Source organism: Aedes aegypti, chromosome 1 (assembly GCF_002204515.2).
Source record: "Aedes aegypti strain LVP_AGWG chromosome 1, AaegL5.0 Primary Assembly, whole genome shotgun sequence".
In the NCBI taxonomy this organism is placed as follows: domain Eukaryota; kingdom Metazoa; phylum Arthropoda; class Insecta; order Diptera; family Culicidae; genus Aedes; species Aedes aegypti.
The window spans coordinates 166,846,461-166,864,131 of record NC_035107.1 but is presented as its reverse complement, the minus strand read 5'-3'; the positions used below and the strand labels follow the sequence as shown (position 1 = coordinate 166,864,131).

At 37.9% G+C, this 17,671-nt stretch overlaps 1 long non-coding RNA gene across 1 annotated transcript; it reads right to left on the bottom strand.

Annotated features, from left to right (window-relative positions):
* Nucleotides 1–6,734: 6,734 nt before the first annotated feature.
* LOC110674545 lies at nucleotides 6,735–7,411 on the bottom strand. Its single transcript, XR_002498971.1, has 2 exons — nucleotides 7,372–7,411; nucleotides 6,735–7,309 (listed from the first exon to the last, which is right to left on the bottom strand). It is a non-coding gene; the product is annotated as an uncharacterized LOC110674545 (long non-coding RNA).
* Between the last annotated feature and the right edge of the window lie 10,260 nt (nucleotides 7,412–17,671).

Here is a 17,671-nt window from a genome sequence, read left to right as displayed (position 1 = left end):
ACGAGCGATCGGGAGGAATGTAAATGACACAGATGAACAAGGTATGATTTTGGAAAGTTATTGCTACCCAAATTTGCTCAACAGATTCAGAATTAGGAACCGAAAACTGTCGAGCAGTAAGTTTTGCTTTGACTGCCAATAGTACACCACCGCCGGAGTTTTTTGGTCTAGTTTTAGACGAAGATTCATGCGTGCGCTCATTATTCGCGACTAGATTCCTATCACTGGCGAAGTCAGCATGATTACTATCAAGTTCAGTGAGCTGACGTGAAGCAGGTACTCGTTTGTTTTGAGAATTTGATTGCCTTGCAGGAGCAGCAGGAGTGGAAACATCAACTGAACTCCTATTATTGCCGGATCCACACGGATTTGCAATTATCTGCACTCTTTTATTTGCTCCAACGACGAACTTATCTGAAGGAAGAGCAATAGAGCTGTTGACCTCGTCCAAAACCTCGAAAAAAGAGGTATCTTCGCATGATCTCGATCGATTAATTGGATCGTCTATCACATCATCCAAAGTGATTTCATCAATACTCCGTAAAAAACTGGCTTGATGTTGTGAACTGGTTGATGATCTCCGATTTTGCTTGACGTCAAACAGCGTTTTGTTGATTCTACGAAGATTTTCGCCGAAGCTTCCAATTCGAGTGTCCATGGAATCGATACGAATTAACAATTCGCGTAAAGCCTTCATTATGGTTTTCTCTCTGTCATAATCAGCCGCATCAAAACTTCTGCGGCAAGAGTCACAGAACCAAAAGAATCCAAGTTTCGAAGTCCACGCCGTGAATTGCGATGTGTTCAAGCCCACGCAATCGAAATGAAAAAACCGACCACATGATCCACTGCATATTATCGTCCTTCCAGAGTCCAAGTTGTTTGAGCAGACACAACATTTTTCCATCTTGGTCGTCTAATGTCCCACTGGGTAAAAACATTGGTTGAAAACTTGCATACAATTTGCGTGTCGCTTGTATCCAAATAAGTTTCCGATTTTTTCTACCAGATGTCGCTTCAAGAAAAATCGAGCGAATGGGGGCGTAGTAGATGTGAATAATAACAACTGCAATCACACTATCACAATATTGTCACTTTGCGGCACCGGAACGCGAGCACACACAATGAATACACAAACAAACTTCTGCAATCCGACGTAATCAATGGGCAACGGCAATTAACGATGCATGAATATGAATAACTAAGCGATTTGAGAATCTCTATTCACAGTCCACGTTTCCACCTGTTCAACAATATGAGGACGGTTCAGATTACTTGTTTAGTTACGAAACTACAGGTCGTCAAAGTAAGGGTCTCTAAAGGGACTTTTTTCATATGTAGCAGGTTCCCGGTGGCCACAGTGACCAAATCCGGATCTCCGGGAGGGTTTCTGAAACTAGACATGTGTGCCCTTCATTTAAGCTCAACAGAACTAAATTCGGTCAACACACTGATTTTTGCGAGCTGTTTGAATTTTCGGGTCGAAAACGACCCTAAGTCACAATTTGTAACTTTTTGTTAGGGACTAAGGAAGGTTAATAATGAATCACTTTCAATTCAATTTGAAACAAAATAAGGTTTAATTGAAAGAAAGAGAAGAAAAAGAAAAAACAAAAGATTAACTGAAAAAAAATATATACAAAAGAAACCAGTTCAACCAATTCAATATAGAAAATTAATTAATTCAATGTAAAAAAAAAACAATGAAACATGAGGATTAGAATTCAATTTTAGTTTTCCAATAATTTATGTCAATGATAAATCAATTGAAAAATAATACAATAATTCTGTAATCTAATGTAATGCTAATTAATATCCTGAAATTCACCTTACAACCTACTATGATAAAAAGAGTAATATATTAAACCTAAATATGTATATTGTGAAAGAAAACTGTTTAATAAAGCTAAAAGTTTTCTCAATCGTATGTGTGATCAAAATAGTATTTAAATATAAAATAAATTCAGTAATAATTGGACAATTATTTTTGCGTTGGGCGCCAATGTAACCGTTCGTCGAATCGTCTAGGAGTGATTCCAAGCAACAGCACCAAAATTTGGTAAATTTTTTAATTCATTTTTTTCTATTGAGCTGAAACTTTGCACAGTTTTCCAGTTCCATCTAAATCGTCATTTTCCGATATCAAATCTTCAAGTTGAGTCACGACTAACTTTTCAAAAGGGTGTATGTGAAAATGGTTCAAAAATATTCAAAAAGCTGTACAGCAAAAACGGTTCGTTCGATTGTTAGACAACTAAAGAAACAAAGTTAGACAACTAAATAAAGATTCCAAAAAAAATACACACAGTAAAAAAAAAATTTTTTTTGCATTAGAAAACATAATTTTTGACACAAAAACTCAAATATCTCAAAACCCTATCGGAATACCAACGTAATTTTTTAAGGGAAAACGGTCCATTATATTAGCTATCTACCATAAAAATTTGGTGATGGTAAGCCAATAAACAAAAAAGTTATGACATTTCAAACATGTCACAATTTTCACATTTAGTAGAACATTTTTTTTTTCGGTGTAAATTATTACGGGAACCGCAGTTTGTTGCTGATTTTAATGTTAAGGGCCTTGCGTGAATTAAACAAGTCGTTTTCATGTATTCATTAGTATTATGTATATTATATGTATAAATATTATGTATATGTATAAATATTATATGTATATGTATATATGTATAAATTAAAATGAATTAACAGATTACACGAAAATAAAAAAAATTTTACCAGGATATTTTTTTTAGAGTATGATCGATGAGTTTCTAAATGTTATATATAAACTTTAAAAGTTTTGGATTTGGGTATGCGTTATGAGATCATGAAAACATTTTATTAATACTTATTTATTTACTAGTGGTCCCGGCAAACTTCGTCTTGCCATCAAGTAGGCTGTTGAAAAACCATGCAAGTCCCGTGTGGAAAATGACAGATTAGTTTTCTCCCGTTTTCTCCACTATCCCGATGACTTTCCTAAACTTTTTCTTCGCACAAACACATCGGAGCTCTGGACGAATTCAACTGTGGAGGAATCATGTAAGTCCAATCACCCGTTCTGAAGCCATTTCGTGACATACAAACACCATTCCATTTTTATTTATATAGATTTATTGTTATTCAATTTTTTACAATATCGAACACTTTTGCATCATTATCAGTACAGTTCGAGTATAGTTTTGCTTTAATTTTATTTTCTGACAATGGAATGAAACAGTGAAATTTTTGGGTTCCTTGGATCGTTTTCGCGTTATTATATTGCTCGCTGAGCTCTGATGCCGTTAATTCGTACTCTTCAGTAGTAGTAAAACAAAATGATAATTTTGTTAAATCTTCTTCTTTTCTGCGATTCGCCCAATCAAATAGTTCTTTTGCTGTTTTAATTGGATGCTCACGTTCTTTGGCTAAACTTGCTGTTGTGGCCATGCGCTTTATGGTTCCTCCAATAGCATCACAAGGACCTTTGCCATGTGACGTAGCAAAGAAATGCCATTCTGCATCACTTCCGTACTTTGATTTAAATTGACATAGGCTCGAAAAATTCTTACGGTTTTTGTACTGCGATGCTGCTCCATCAGACATGAAATATATCTTTCTGATTTCTTTATCCTTATCAACGCGTAAAAAGTTAATCATTTTGGCAATGAACAAATTTACAGATAGCGAGTCGTGTCTTAAATCTTCGGAAATTACAATAAAACTAAAATGTTCAATTTGCGTACTTCCATTGAAATAAATAACGAATGGATGAATTGTAGCTTGTTGTACGTTCCAGTGATGGGACTGCACTTCATCTTGCAATACAAAGCTATAGTTTTCAGAAAAATCACAAATGACTAAAAATTCACCATCTTGTAATGTATTTTTCTTATTTTTTAAAAAGCGGGATTGCTCTGTTTTAATAAAGTCGTGAGGAATTAAACTTTCTAATTTCAAGCAAAAAAAATGACACAAACTCATCTACAGGTTTTACAATAGTTTCTAGGTCACACCTATCCGTGGTCACCCATTGCTCAAATGATAACTGATCAATATAATTTTCTTCAAACTCAGCGAATAAAGTATTTTCCAATGATGAAGAATCTGGACAATCCGAACAAGATCGTAGATAGCAATTTGATGTTGTATTTTCACACAAAAGACTACCAGTTAACATTTTAATATCCTTTGATAAATTGATTCTTTTCAAACTATGTAAGATTAGGTTAATATTTTCGTGTGTTGTGCACACACAAACATTATGTGTTCCTGAATTGGATAGAAGCTTGCATTGCCTTGGACGAAGGCTTGCAAATGAGGAAAAACCTACCTCAATATTTTCGTTAATTTCCTTGAAGCGTGTATACGCTTCTTTCAAAGTAGTCATCATTAATCGTTTTTTGGATTGCTTGACGCTTTCCATCTTTTTTTACAGATACATAATCTTTTTGGCCAGGCATAGCTCTACTTACTTCATCGTCTTCAAAATATTGAATTATTTTTTCTTTTGTCTCATCTGTTAATGAAGTACTCGACCTAGCATTTTTGGTTGCAAGACAGTTATTTTTGAATTGTTTTGCTTCTTTTGCTGTATTTCTATTGGTTTTGAACTCATCAATGGCGTCTTGAATAGACCACGAGCTTGGCAGCATCGACAAAATCAATAATTTTTCTTTCCTTGTCGTGGCTAGATTCGAGAACCTTTCCTTCATATTCATAATTACCTCATCGTAGTCTGTATTTTCCACATCCTCAGGTCCTAATTTGAAGAGGTTTCTTCGTACAGCTTCGTTGATTTCACGGTATTTTTTCTCGGGATAATTGACGTAACCCGTCTTCGTCCATTTAATCGGAGTCAGTTTTATTCCAGCTATCCCTTCGTTGAAGCGTTCGATGTTGACCTTCTGGATGCACTCATCTTCTGATTGATTTGTTGAAACAGATGTCGCTGATGGTACCGTGGCAAGACTATCTGCACTTGGTACTTCTGCTAACTCCTCAGTTGTTGTCGGTGCATCTAGTAATTCCTCAGTTGTTGTTGTTTTCGAACTTCCTGCAACCTGATCCACCGATGATGTACAGATTGCCCGTTTGTCAACGTTTAAACGGCAGGACGTACAAATGCGTAAATTTGTATTCAATGTAGACATTGGAGCATAACCAGCCGCTTTCAGTTTATCTATGGTGCTTTCGGTGAGATTTCGTAGCTCTTTCGAACACTTTTTTTCTGCAAACGGCCTGCAACAGTTGAGAAAGTGACTACTCATGTTGCTCGTTAGATTTTAATAAACAAAATCACTTTTAAGTTTTTACTGACTAGTTTGGTGTCGTTTGCTTGACTGAAGAAAAATTTTACAATTAAATCTTTTATAACCATAGTGGTAGTATATTTTTAGCTTTTTCGTGAGTATGTTCATGGTATGTACCTATCATGTTTTTGATGTTGTTGAAGTTACTCGCTTTCTCCCAAATATGATTAACAAAGTCTATTCTCTACCAAGGCGGGTCTATTCCCAGGTGTAATCAGATTTTAACTTTGTGGAGAAAACCAGCGCCGAGAAAACCGATCTGCTTTACGTATACTAGATCACCTGGGTATAGACCCGCCTTGTTCTCTACGAGGTAAACTAGTCGTATACCTGTATAGAAAACTTTTTTTGTAGCTTTTGTCTTCAATATTAGATTTCTTATAGGTTTCTTTTATCAAAAGGTTTCAACACTATTGAGAGAATTTTTCTTCAGTTACGTACAACAAAAAATATGACACTATCAAGACTTTAGATCACAACACTGGATCGCGTCTAACTTTCTAATAGATGCAATAATAGTTATGAATAATTAAATAAAATATCATGAAAACAACTTGTTAACCTCATGTGGTACCCTTAACAAAAAAATCAGCAACAAACTGCGGTCCTAAAACAAAATTACCAATGAAAAAAAAAAAAATTTCACTAAGTGTCAAATTTGTGAAATATTTGAAATGTCATAACTTTTTTGTTTATTGGCTTACCATCACCAAATTTTTATGGTAGATAGCTAATATAATGGACCGTTTTCCCTCAAAAAATTACGTTGGTATTCCGATAGGGTTTTGAGATATTTGAGTTTTTGTGACAAAAATGATGTTTTTTAATGCAAAAAAAAAATTTTTTTTTACTGTGTGTATTTGTTTTGGAATCTTTATTTAGTTGTCTAACTTTGTTTCTTTAGTTGTCTAACAATCGAACGAACCGTTTTTGCTGTGCAGCTTTTTGAATATTTTTGAACCATTTTCACATACACCCTTTTGAAAAGTTAGTCGTGACTCAACTTGAAGATTTGATATCGGAAAATGACGATTTAGATGGAACTGAAAAACTGTGCAAAGTTTCAGATATTTTTGAAATGGTCGATCAGAATCGACTTGCATGCCTCCGTGGAATCCCTCCTAGGAGAAATGCCGCAAACGCAGTGGCTTACGCGCCACTCTCATATAGAGAGACCACTGGTCGTGTTTTGTTAAGTTGCCCGACTAAGCTTATAAAGCATGAGCGCAATCTACTAGGGAAAATGATCGAACGGTTCCGAGGTATACAATGCAAAAACTGGCTGTCGAAATTCAAAGTGAACGCACCGAAGCAGTAAAGTGAACGTAGAACAAAAACGTGAGCGAACTAAGATCGACGACACGTGACTCAAGATAATCCTGGGTGGACGAACTAACCTCATGGATCGGTAGCGAATGAACTAATAAACGCAAAACGTAATTTAGATTGAATTCATTTATGTATTGTATTCATTTTTTCGGGTAATTCATTTATGTGTAAGGTGTAAGTGTGAGTGTTGTAGTGTGAGTGACATGGCCATGGTTAACGACATACCTGATCAGGATTTATGTTAATGCTGGCAGCTGAGCGAACCGGCAGGGGTGTAGCGACGTCGCGTGATGTTCAGCACTGGGTACCGGCTGCAGTGGGTGTCCGAACCATGCGTTTCAGGAAACACCCCGACTCCTCGGCAGAAGCGTCGCCGGGAGGGGCACACGTGCGTGATAGGCCGAAGTAAAGTTGCGGGTATGGGCAATGGCTGATGTCCGATACTCTACCGTCTCCTCTCGTAGAAGGCCAACGTGCCTCCAACTGGTCTTCGCCTTCGGGACTACGCGACCACCGTGACGAAATGAACCTTCTCCGGATTCTCGGCAGGTCGGAGGGCCTCTATACCCGTTTGGCTACCGTAATGGCGGGCCTGCACGGTCCAGATGTCCACCTCGTGGAGTAGTAATGGCCGAAAAAGGCCGTAGAGCTTTTTAGCCCGTACAAAAAGCGTCAATCGGACGCTGCTGTCCAATGAATCTCCGATTAGGAATATAATAGAATAAATGAATTCAAAGAAAAGAATTACCTTTTGTACGATAAATAATTGCTCGAGAGCAGAGCCTTTGCTCCGCGTGAAAAATTAATCAAAAAACTATTGTTCGTCAAAAGAAAAGAAAAGTTAAATTAAATTAATGTTCACTATACTGCACCTAAATTCACTTCAAGTTTTTTTATTCACTTTGCACTTCTGACTAACCTTCGAATCAAATAAAAACATAAATTATTCACCGAACTTGCTTCCACTCTTCAGCCAAGACGATTTAAAAGTGAGTAAAGATTTGAGAAAATGTAATCTTCATGCTTTAGAATGCTTAGTCATATATTCTGACAGTTAACACTTACACATACATTTAAACAATATTAGACGAGATTATTGAATTCATGGGCCATCTACATTTAAGCTACTTTACTACTAAGCTTTTATCCTAAAAAGCTTCTGTACAAAAAAATATAAAATATTCGGCTGATATGTGAATGGTTCTTAAAATTATCAAAAGTTGCTATAAAATTATAGCAAACCAAAATTGTTGTACTGGTGCTTTTATAAATATTTCAAATCAGTTTGCATCGTTTATTTACATATTTACAGAAAAAAACATATTATGAAATTTGATAAACAAAGATATATATAAAAAAACAAAAGACTTTTAGACGAAAAGACGGAGAACGTTACACCGTCTTCACCTGGGTGAACATCTGTCACACGCCCAAGGGCCCACCTCAGAGGAGGCTGTTCTTCGTCCTTCAAGATCACCATGGTTCCTAACGAAACGTTGCTCCGTCTGACAGTCCATTTAGTACGATTGTGAAGGTTCGATAAATACAGCTTGGACCACTTTTTTCACAACTGATGCGTGTAACGCTGTGCCCTTTGGAAAGCTGATAAGCGATTCTCTGGGATCCCGTCTAAATCGGGTTCCGGAATGGCCGTGAGGGGTCGCTGAATCAGGAAATGACCGGGAGTCAACGCTTCGAAGTCATCTGGGTCATTGCTGAGTGGTGTTAATGGTCTTGAATTTAGAACTGCTTCAGCCTGAGTCAAAACCGTATTCATCTCATCATATAGGAGAGATCGCAGGCCGATAGTTCGTTTAAACAGTAGCTTGAAGGATTTAACAGCTGATTCCCACAGTCCACCAAAGTTCGGCGATCTTGCAGGAATGAAGCGAAAGTGAATCTGTTCCTCGTTTGCTTGCCTGGATATGGACAACTGAAACTGCTGATCGTTGAACAGTCGACATAGCTCGTCTAATTGACGCCTCGCTCCAACGAAGTTTCTTCCATTGTCGCACATGATTAATTCCGGCTTGCCACGCCGGGAAGTTAAGCGCTTCAAGGTCGCAATGAATCCTTGAGCAGATAAATCCGACGCTAGCTCCAAGTGGATGGCCTTGGTTACTAGGCAGACGTAGATGGCGACGAACATTTTCACCGGATGATTGCGTCGGTGCGGATAAGCGACCTGGAATGGACCACAGTAGTCAACTCCTACTCGCTGAAATGGTGGACAAGGAGTGATTCTCTCAGGCGGAAGGTCGGCCATAATCTGATCTTGGATTTTCGGCCTTGCCCTGAAGCAGGGCATACATTCATGAAGCACCTTTCGAACCAGATTTCGGACGCTTGTCGGCCAGAAACGTTCTCGAACAGATGAAATAATCAATTGCTGCCCACCATGCAACATCTTCCGATGGTAATGATCGACAATCGTATATGCGAACGGATGACGATGATCGAGTATATACGGATGCTTGCGATGCGTCGTTATTGAAGCGTAACGAAGCCGGCCGCCAACACATAGTATTCCGTCTTCAAGTTGCGGATTTAGAGCTAGGATCTTCGACGATTCTCTAATCTCTTTGCCGCTAGCCAGATCGGATAGTTCCAGAGGAAAACTTTCTCGTTGAGAGAGACGAACCAAACATTTTGTCGCTTCTTCCCGCTCAGATTTTGAAAGAGCTCCATTACGTCGAATATTCTGGTTTGCTGCTTATGCATTGTGACGGAATCTTAGAATCCAAACAGTGAGGCGTTGAAGGTCGCTGAAAGACGATCGGAGACTGAAGATATCGCTTGGATGGACCGCAGGAAGTGCTGCTGAAACGCTCTTGACTTCTAAAATCACCGGATCAAAAACATCTTCGCTGATCTGTGGAGTTGATGGCCAGTGACATTCATCCGATCGCAGCCAACATGGACCACTGAACCAAAGCGATTTATACTGGAGCTGTGCAGGAGTCATTCCGCGAGAAATAATGTCTGCTGGGTTCTCCAGTCCAGCAACGTGATTCCAAACGCCGTCCCTTGTGATGTGCTGAATCTCCGAAACTTTATTCGCAACGAATTGTTTCCATTTTGACAGCGGTGATGAAATCCAACAATTGACGATGCACAGTGATTTATTTCATCGATTTCACGATCAAAATAGAATAACTTCAAAACTATTGGTTCTAGATGTTTGGTGTCTTCGATGAAGTTTCTTGATATTAAAAGGCGCTTCTTTTGGTATTAGGGGTAAGATGATCAATTCACCCACAAGTGAGATAAAAAAAATATTTTTTCTAAAAATTAAGTTAGAGATTTCAAGTCTTCGGCAAAGTTGTAGAGTATGAAATTACAAACAACTTTGCCGAAGACGCAAAATTTCTATATATTCGCGGTAATGAGATATGGAGCATTTTGTCTTCGACACCCCTTAAAACTTGTTTTTTGTATATAACTTTTCAATAGAATTTTTCACATTTTTCAAATCTTCTACAAAGTTGTTTGGATCGATAAAATACACATTTTTGCCGAACATGAAAACCTTGTATCTCTTATCGTTAAAAAGTTATAAACAAATTTATGTTAAATTTTGGTCCACTTTCACCTTAAAAATCTCCATTCTACGCAAAATGACTCAGCTAGTTTCATGACAACTTCAAGTTCCAACTTTCTACTTTTGCATACAAATAACAACTTTTGGAAACAAAAGGTTTTTTGCAGTGTTTTTCACAGATGATACACTCCCGTGCAAATGTTTGGGATCACCCTCTAAAAAACATGAACAATTGTTTTGTCCACATCTCTGTGATTACACGTCCAATTGAAACTCGCATTTGAAAGCCAATGAGTTATTCTCACTCCGTGAGTATTTTCCCGGAAACAGTTTCTGAATTTTGTATACTACATTTTTACTTAAAGTTGTGACATTGTTCAAAAAAAAAAAACACACACTAGAAAAACATGGCCATTTTCCTCAGAATTGGATCGATAAAAATAAATAAATCAATGTATCATAAGAATTGTAATCTTATATTCATGGAAGAGCGCTTACGAAATTTTGGAGGAAAAATGTTAAAACTACTCAATATCAATGAAACAGTCATCCAAGTCATCGTGCGAAAGTTTGGATTCACCCCTCAGTATGATGCTTATCGTGCAAAAGTTTGGGATCACATGAGCCGCACGCAAATCATTTTTGTCAATATCTCTACCATTTTTCAACCAATTTCAATAGTTCATAACTTTTTCAAACGAAAATAATGGCGCGTTCATGATTGGCTTGAGATTTCACAGAACTATCGTGTTTTTAGTAAGTTCAAGTGAACCCAAACTTTTGCACGATGACTTGAATGACGGTTTCATTGAATTTGAATAGTTTTCAGAATTTTCCACCAAATTTTCGTAAGCGCCTTTCAAAGAATATAAGATTACGAATCTAATGACACATTGATTTGAAAATTTGATCAATCCAATGCTGAGGAAATCAGCCATGTTTTTTCAGTAAGTTTTTTTAAAAAAAGGTCACAACTTTAAGTATGAATTTAGTATACAAAATTAAGAAAATGTGTTTACTTGTTTTTAATTATGAATCGTGGTTTACGGCTAACCAGCCGAGTGGAAGTTTAACAACTACCGAAAAGCTAAACATTACATATACTTTGCACTTGGATTAAATGAACAAATTGATGTGAAGTTTTGCGAAAAAGTTACACGTCTTCTCAGTGAGAATCGAACTCACGACTCCCTGATCTCTAGTTAGGGCGCGTTACCCCTACGCCACTAGAGGACTCATAGAAGCAGAAGTTAACCTGAATTCGATTTCAGCTCAATAATCATGTGGTGGAATTAGATGACCAACCAAACACAACGCTTTCTATATATATCCAATGCCTAGCCCGAGAGCGCATTATTTTTTAGGTGGAAAGTTCATCGTCCTTCATCAGACTGCATTGTAATTTTTTACGAAAATCGATTGAACTGAAGTGTACTAATCTGAACAGAAAATTGAAGGAAAGAAATCGATCATTGCAATTATGCCTTAGTAAATGCTTGATATGAAATGTCAGGAAAACAAGATCGATATTGGGTTCGAAAACAAGATTGGTGAAAAGGTATTGGGGCAATATAAACACTTTCTTGGGATTTAGTGAATGTTTATTGTTCTTCTTTTTGGAATCACTTCCTTACAAACTGTTACAAAGCCTATTTCTCAGCTTGTTCTTAGAGCACTTGCCACATTTCTTAACTAAGAGCTTTCTATGCTAAAGTTTTTTTTTTGCTTCTGTATTAGGGATAATATAATATTTTCAAGGCATCGATACTTTTATATGAAAAAAGTGCCATAGAAAAGTATCGATACCTACAAAATATCTAATAGGTAGAGGAGCTAATCTCAAATGGGTGTAAGCCGAACTTTGTCACCTCATTCAATTCGTCTGATCTCACCCGATTTACAGAATAAGCACAATTTCCTCAACGGCACATATATACCAATTATCGGGAAACGTGTCTTTGGAGCAGGCCTTCCGATAGGTCAAACTATTTTTTGTGCTTTCATAGTATTGAATGGTTAGCTTCCACCGCAAATTCTGCTACTTACCTGAAGTTATCAACACCGTAAACTATGTCATAAGTTTACCTAAGGAATGTATCGATACCTACTCGAATCATTTGAGTAGTTTTTATTATGAAGGAAATATAGAACCACCCTTTGCAAAAACGTACATGAGGAACTACTCATTCGATTCAAGTAATTTTATTCAATACCTATTTGAATTAAAAGTATCGAGTATTTATTCGCATTTACTTGAATCGATTCATCCCTACACGTGACAGGAACGGTGATACTCTATTTCTAAAACAAAAAAATCATGGATCGATGGGAAATCGAACCCAGACACCTAAGTATGACTTCGATTTGCAGCTGTGAACTTAACATAGACTAAGAAGGCCCTGCAAACATTTCATTCAAAATTTCCTAATTCCATTTCTTGAATCTTGGTAGTAAAATTCACTTTCGAGAATCTAAAACTAAATTAATAACTACCCACAGCCAAATTTCTGACCCGGAAACTTACACAACTAGTTAACTAGGGCTAAAAGTGTCACTAAAAAATAATTAAAGTGGTGTTGCAAACAAACGCATAATGCTTCAATTTTCCTTGCGTTATGAAAATGGTACAACAGTGAGAACTGGTATATGTTATACATTGTATTGAAACCAAAGAATGTTTGTATTAAATATATCATCATACCTGTATAAAGCTTGTTAAATATACCTGACAATTTGATTTCACTGAAGTTGTGTCTCAAGGTCTTAATTGTCCAGTATTCTTACTTGCTCCGATGTACCTTAACAAGAAAATTGTAATTTAAAATTTTAAATTAACGATATATCATCTGTGAAAAACACTGCAAAAAACCTTTTATTTCCAAAAGTTATTACCTGTATGCAAAATAAGAAAGTTAGAACTTGAAGTTGCCATGAAACTAGCTGCGTCATTTTGCGTAGAATGGAGATTTTTAAGGTGAAAGTGGACTAAAATTTAACATAAATTTGTTTATAACTCTTTAACGATAAGAGATACAAGGTTTTCGTGTTCAGCAAAAATGTGTATTTTATCGATCCAAATAACTTTGTAGAAGATTTGAAAAATGTGAAAAATTCTATTGAAAAGTTATGTACAAAAAACAAGTTTTAAGGGGTGTCGAAGACAAACTGCTCCATATCTCATTACCGCGAATATATAGAAATTTTGCGTCTTCGGCAAAGTTGTTTGTAATTTCATACTCTACAACTTTGCCGAAGATTTGAAATCTCTAACTTAATTTTTAGAAAAAATATTTTTTTTATCTCACTTGTGGGTGAATTGATCATCTTACCCCTAATACCAAAAGAAGCGCCTTTTAATATCAAGAAACTTCATCGAAGACACCAAACATCTAGAACCAATAGTTTTGAAGTTATTCTATTTTGATCGTGAAATCGATGAAATAAATCACTGTGCGATGGTGGAATCCGTTCAAAAGAAGCTTCTTGAATTTATGCCGAGGCTGGTTACGACTTTATCAAAAAGATGAGCTAACAACAACGCAGATGATAGTTCCAATCGTTGGGTGGATAGTATTTTGTTTCCCTTCTTTATGTTGTCGAGTGGGGCGACTCGTGACTTCACCGTCAACAACTTCACACACACCTCCCCCGTTTCGGAGATGGTTCGCACGTAAACACAGGCACCATATGCCTTATTTGATGCATAACAGAAACCGTGAAGTTCGGTGGTAACGATGTGACCGCCGGTTCCTAACCAACGAGGAACAGTTAGGTTTTCTAGCCCTGCTAGATTGCGCTGTATTCCTGCCACTGCGCTTGTAATTCCGGACTCAGTGGCTTATCCCATTCGCTGCTTTGCTTCCACAACTCCTGGATGAAAATCTTGGCCTGGATGATGACTGGTCCAACCAAACCCCGTGGATCAAACAGGCCGGACACGTCGGATACTTCAATACGCTTCGTTATTGTCGCTGCCCAGTTAAACGAAGGGAACGTGAAGCGGAAAACGTCTGTGTCAGGTTCCCACGCTAAACCTAAAGTTTTGATTGTGGATCCAGATGAATCTAATTTAAGGATGGTTCGTTCATCCCTCAAGTTCTCCGGAATAATTTCGAGAAGTGATTTCCTGTTTGAATTCCATTTCCGCAACGTGAAGTTTGCTGAATCTGATAGGTCGATAATTTCTTTCACCAATTGCCGACCTTCTTCCACCGTATCAACTCCGGTAAGCATGTCATCAACATAGAAGTCCTTTTTAATCACTTTGGAAGCAACGGGATGTGATAATTCACCGTCTTCTGCTAGACGCTGTAGGCATTTTGTAGCCAAATACGGTGCGGACGAAGTGCCATACGTTACGGTGGTCAACTCATACGTACGGAGAGGCTCAGATGGATCTTGTCTCCACTTGATGCTTTGTAAAGGAAAGTCTTGCGGTTGGACTTGAATCATCCGGTACATCTTAGCAATGTCAGCGTTTACGGCAATCCGGTGTGTTCGGAACCGAAGGCAAATACTGGATAACTCATCTTGAACGACTGGGCCGACCATCAGTGCGTCATTCAGGGAAATTCCGCTCGAAGTTTGGCATGAAGCATCAAATACTACACGCAGCTTTGTGGTTGTACTGTCCGGTTTGAGAACAGCGTGTTTGCGGTAAGAAATACCTTCTGATTCCTGCTTTTTTAATTTCCTCTTCGACCTCTTTCATGTGCCCAAGAGCGAGATATTCACGAATGAAATCGACGTACATCTTCTTTAACTCTGGATTTGCAGCGAATCGTCGTTCCATTCCCATTAATCTTTTAATAGCGGTGGACTCCGAATAACCTAGCCGATTGATCACGCTATCCTTTTTTGGCAAGGTCACGACGAATCTACCGACCTGATCCCTAACAGTTGTGCGATTGAAAAACTCTTCACATGCTGACTCCTCCAGTGACTGTGTGCTATGACTTCGACAGGTCTCTAAGTCCCAAAACTTCGTAAGTTGTTCTTGAAGATCGACCGTGGAACAAACAAGTACAACAGATTGTGGTTTGTTGGATGAGTGATCGGGAATCCTTCCAGATACAATCCAACCAAACTCGGTGTTCTGCAACGTAGGCCCATCTTCAGTTGCCTTACATTGTTGGGTCCGCAGAAGGTCCATGTAGTATTCTGCTCCGATGATAACGTCTACAGGACCTGGCTCGTGGAAACGAGGATCAGCGAGGAATGTTGATTCAGGAAGGTTCCATTCTCTGATATCACAACTTGCCGTCGGTAGGGACACAGTTAATCGAGGGAGATCGTGGAAGTGCATTTCCTGCGAGAAAGACGATGTCACGTCACCCCCCTGCAACAGTTCAACTGTGGGCGATGAATACTGTGGACACCACGGTGGTCGATTGTTTCGACCAATGCAGTGACTGGAGGTCTGATGATAGCTATCGTAAAGAAGCATAGGAGAATGAGATGAGTAAAAAAACAATGACTAATAGATTTAGTGTACACAACTCAATTTCACATGCAATTCTTATCCTTACGTAAAGTTAATTAAAATACTAGTGAATTCATCTAAATTAGGCTTAATACTACTTGAACTATAACTAATTGTTAATCCTATACATGAAAACTACAAGTGAATTGAAATATTTATTATTACGAAGCAAAATCAGCATTCATCTATCTGCTCATAGGTAAAATGCAACTATCAATGGATTTCATTATACATTTAACTAAAACAGAACTTTTCAGTTCGACGGAAAGACCCGAGCGACAGTATAGAAATAAAGCACAAATAAGCCTAAAGTACTGGATTGAAAAGTAAGACATTACACCTTATTTTCTAAAGATGCAGTTTTGTAAAGCTTATAATTATAGTACGGATAGCGTTGTGTCTAGGCCTGAGGAGTTGAGATAAGATACCTCTAGAACTTGGAAGTTCACCAAAATATGTAAGAAATTTGTTACACTATCATATAACATGCACTCTTAAAAATAATGAGTTTTACTTGTGACGTAAACCTTGTGATGCTTTATTTTTTGTTGACTCAAACAGAACTATGACTTAATTTTATGTCTCTTTTGATTTATCATAAAATTTAATTGCTCGTCAACCTGTTTTTACAATAACATTTGAAATAAATAGAGCGAGTAGAGAGTGATCCTTTGACCGTGACGCTTGCTCCTGAGGGGGCGGGTGAAGCGGTCAAGCAGGATTAAACGTGTTTCGCGCGCAGTGCAGTGGGGAAGGGGAGAAAAGTGGCGTGATTCGCTAGATTATTTAGTAGAGAGTGATCCTTTGACCGTGACGCTTGCTCCTGCGGGGGCGGGTGAAGCGGTCAAGCAGGATTAAACGTGTTTCGCGCGCAGTGCAGTGGGGAAGGGGAGAAAAGTGGCGTGATTCGCGAGATTATTTAGTAGAGAGTGATCCTTTGACCGTGACGCTTGCTCCTGCGGGGGCGGGTGAAGCGGTCAGAATCGATCATGTTACGTGCGTAGTGCTGTGATGAAGTGTGTAGTATTTTGCGGTAAGCGCTGTGCGACGACGGAAGAAACAGCATTACATCCTGGTAAAATCATTCTTTATTATTATTTACTTACCTATTACCATATGAAACTAAATACGTGCCAGGGTCGAAAATTTAATTTTCGATTCGGGAAGTGTAAAAATATTTCAGATATCCATTTGATATCTGGGTGTTTTTATGCGGGGCTTACTGTATATGAAAATGACCTCAGAATGTGTGTGTATTTACTGCCATTCTTGAAATGGGTCGTTGGAATTTCAGTAGAGCTATCACCTTTCATCTCCTGGGCTAAAATTGTCTGCAGATATAAAGATATCGAAGGGTATCAATAAATACATGCATACAATTTTCTTCCATAAAAGCACTGCCGGATCAGTGGGAGGTGGATTGTATACACACACACACACAACATTTGAAATAAATAGAGCGAATTCGAATTTAGATGCCCAAAGCTATAGAAATTCAATACATGATTCAACTTTATGGATATTAAGGCGTAAATTTACATGATCATTTATTCTGATGACAGCGCCATGCAAACATTCAAGTCTGTTTTCAAACGTGGTCGGTGCAAGTCGTCGCGAGTAAAGTTTTTCTCCCCCTAAACAAGTTTTGAAAAATCAAACACAATATGTGGATTATCGTGAATTTTGCAGTTCTATATCCCTTCATCGCTACGTAAAAGTGATAGTCGCAAGAAGTACACGGCTTTTCCTGCGTTGAGTCTTTATTCGGACTACAGTTTATTTAGAAAGTGCGTGATATTTAACAAATGCCGTTCCAATCCACATATCTATTCGGGAGGATTCGAAGTAAAGGTGAATGAGTATCTTTCGGTTTATGTATTTCAGCTGATGTGGCAATGAAATCATGCGAATAGTTTCATTTCTATCCACACAGAGCAAGCAGAAGTGCATTTGAAATCAGAATATGATTGCGGAAGTGAATGTAAGTGTATCAGGGGATAAGAAATGTCCCATCTTGAATTCGTG